General features: G+C 43.1%; 1 pseudogene; it reads left to right on the top strand.

The window, feature by feature from the left end:
- The first annotated feature begins 862 nt into the window (after nucleotides 1-862).
- On the top strand, nucleotides 863-1,359 carry LOC102812207 (annotated as a pseudogene).
- Nucleotides 1,360-3,042: the final 1,683 nt, after the last annotated feature.

Below are 3,042 nucleotides of genomic sequence, written 5' to 3'. Positions count from 1 at the left end.
ACAGTGCCACACAGGCTCCTTATATCATATGTTAGATGGTAATAAGTGATACCAAGAATATTAAGTAGAGAATTAGAAGATATTGGTCAGATCCATCCCTGGAGACAAACTTTCATTAAAAGCCAAATAATACTTAAAAAAAAAAAAGTTGCTGTGACGTCAACTGAGACTTATGGTAACCCCTGTTGTGTCAGAGGGAACTGTGCTCCATTGTGTTTTCAATGGTTCATTTTTCAAAAGTATATAGCCAGATCTTTCTTCTCAGGTACCTTGTTATTCTCATCCAAGAACATTCATCATTTGCACCACCCAATGATTTCAAATTAGTATAGGACGGTTGTTTGGGGGGCTGGTTAACAACAGGCAGAACAGTGATCCAAGTTACCCAGAGGCCTAACCAAAGGCACCAGACCAGCCAAAGTCTATTGCCCAAGACTTTCTCTCCCTGCTTTGTCCAGGTACTGTCCACATTTGCTTCTGTGATTTCCCTTTTACTAGGAGCTCTGGTAGCATAGTGGTTACGAATCGGACTCCAAAATGCAAGGTCAGAAGTTCAAAACTACCAGCTGTTCTGCAGGGGAAAGATGCAGCTTTCTGCTCCTATAAAGATTTAGAGCCTCAGAAACCCTGTACAGGGTCACCATGAGTTGGAACTGACTCCACAGCACATAACCACCACAACCACCACATATTTCTATAATGACCTGTCTAAAGACAGACAGTCCTAGAAATACAGAGTAGGAGAGTTCTCATAGAAACAGCACATAAAAGGAAATGAGGACAGCATATGTGAACAGATGAAGACATTAAAATACGATGTAATCATAAAGAATGTTTTAGCTGGGAGTGACAGCGACGCAAGATGGCAGCCACCACAGGCTCGGGAGTAAAAGTCCCTCGCAATTTTCGACTGTTGCAAGAATTCGAAGAAGGCCAAAAAGGAGTAGGAGATGGCACAGTTAACTGGGGGTCTAGAAGATGACGAAGACATGACACTTACAAGATAGATAGGGATGATAATTGGGCCTCCAAGATTTCAGTTTATATATTTGAACTTCCTCTGATGCTGTTTAATCCCTCTAAATTACAATTTATGAAAACCGGATATACAGCCTTAAAATAGAATGTGGACCTAAATACCCGGAAGCACCCCCCATTGTAAGATTTGTAACAAAAATTAATATGAATGGAGTGAATAGTTCTAATGGCGTGGTGGACCCAACAGCCGTATCAGTGCTAGCAAAATGGCAGAATTCATATAGCATCAAAGTTGTCCTGCAAGAGCTTCGGCGCCTAATGATGTCTAAAGAAAATATGAAACTCCCTCAACCACCTGAAGGACAGTGTTACAGCAATTAATCAAAAGAAAAACCTCAGGCCCTTCCCTCTCCCCACCCTCATTCGATTTAAGCAGTCTTCATTTTTCCACAGTAGTAAATTTTCTAGATACATCATGTAGACCTCAAAGTACTGGAAAGGAAGCTCCCATTCAAGGGCAAGTTATCTTAAGATACTGTAAATGATACTAATTTTGTGTTCATTTGAAATACATAAGTTGTGCTATAACAAATCATCCTGTCCGGTGTAACCACTGTCAACGTAGTTGACCTCCTGGGATCAAGAAAGTATATTTAAATTGATTCCCATCATAACTGGTGGGGCACATCTAACTCAACTGTGAAAAGACACATCACACAATCACCTTGCTGCTGATTACACGGCCTGGGGTCTCTGCTTTCTCCCCTTGCCCCACCCCCTGCCCTCTGCCCCTTTCTCTGCAATAGCCCTCCAGCTTGGGGTGGTTTCTTAGAATAGATGTGAAGGTTTTGGGTTGCAGCCTATGGAACTACTGCTTAAGTCTTAAATGATGCCCCCCACTCCAAGCCATCCCTCCCCACTCTCCTCTACTCCCACCTTGGCCGAAGCCTAGATTGTAACCCTCTCACATCTCCTCTCCTCTCCTCTCCTCTGAAATTGGCCTTTGGTGAGGAATCCAGGGCTTTCTCCCCTATCTTCTCTCTCCCCACCTAACTGAGGGGTGCTGCTTCTCCCTTCCTCTTCCCAGAGCCCTTCCCTGCACCCCACCACCCCACACTCCCCATGACACTTCCTTGCTTTGGCCAGAAGCCATCAGGTAAGGTTGGAATGAGTCTCTGATCTCCCTCGTTTCATTCTGTAACCACATTGATTTACTCTCCACCAGTCTGGCACATGAACATGGGGTCCTCAGCCCTGCCACCACCCTCTGCTGTCGTCATTGGCTGATTTGCTGTTTCAGCTCAGGTTTTGATGTGGTGGCAAAAACAGTCATCAGGGTCACTCAGACCTGCCAGCTCTCAAAGTCCTTGGTGGTTAAACTCGGAGAAAGGCCACACGAAGACACTTGTAAGCACACATGATCCCTCTGAATGTTTTCTTTTCCTGCCATGGCTTTGCTTTTAAAAATGGAAGAAGTTTTAAACAAGCAGGGCTCTCATTTGGTCATCCTTGCAATCCATTTGGGTCTAGTTTGGAGTCTGAAAACTGGAACATAAAGAACCTTGAATTCGGTGTGTACTTAGTTTTGGTTCTGCTGCTTCCCACGATCCTCAGCAGGAAGTCAGAAAGAACTCAGTGTGCTCAGCAGATCCCCGAAATTGGCGGGCTTGACCTCCTGGCAAATTGCTGCGTTGTTCCACTTTTGTGTTCGGGACCACTAAATGCTGACATGTGGATGCATACCGAAAATAAAGCAACTCATTGTGTTCTACAGGTTGTTTTTTTATTATTATTTAGTATTTGTAAAAGCACCTTTTGAGGCAGCAACTATCAAGTCTGGAAAGCAATTGATGTTTCCATTAATCTTTTTCTGAGGAACACCGTAGTTCTAGGATTTAACATCCTGTAAGTAAAGCTTAACATAATAGTATTCCATAAGCAGCCTTTTTATTGTCAAACCATTGCCTGATTTTAATATAATAAAAAAAAGTGTACATTAATATTTAAGAGGCTCTGCTCTTCTTGTCTTGGCAAGTTAATACAGGAACAGATGGAATGTTCTAG

Source organism: Chrysochloris asiatica, unplaced genomic scaffold (genome assembly GCF_000296735.1).
Source record: "Chrysochloris asiatica unplaced genomic scaffold, ChrAsi1.0 scaffold00173, whole genome shotgun sequence".
Taxonomy (NCBI): Eukaryota; Metazoa; Chordata; class Mammalia; order Afrosoricida; family Chrysochloridae; genus Chrysochloris; species Chrysochloris asiatica.
Note: the sequence above shows the minus strand (reverse complement) of the source record. Positions and strands in the feature narration are given on the sequence as shown.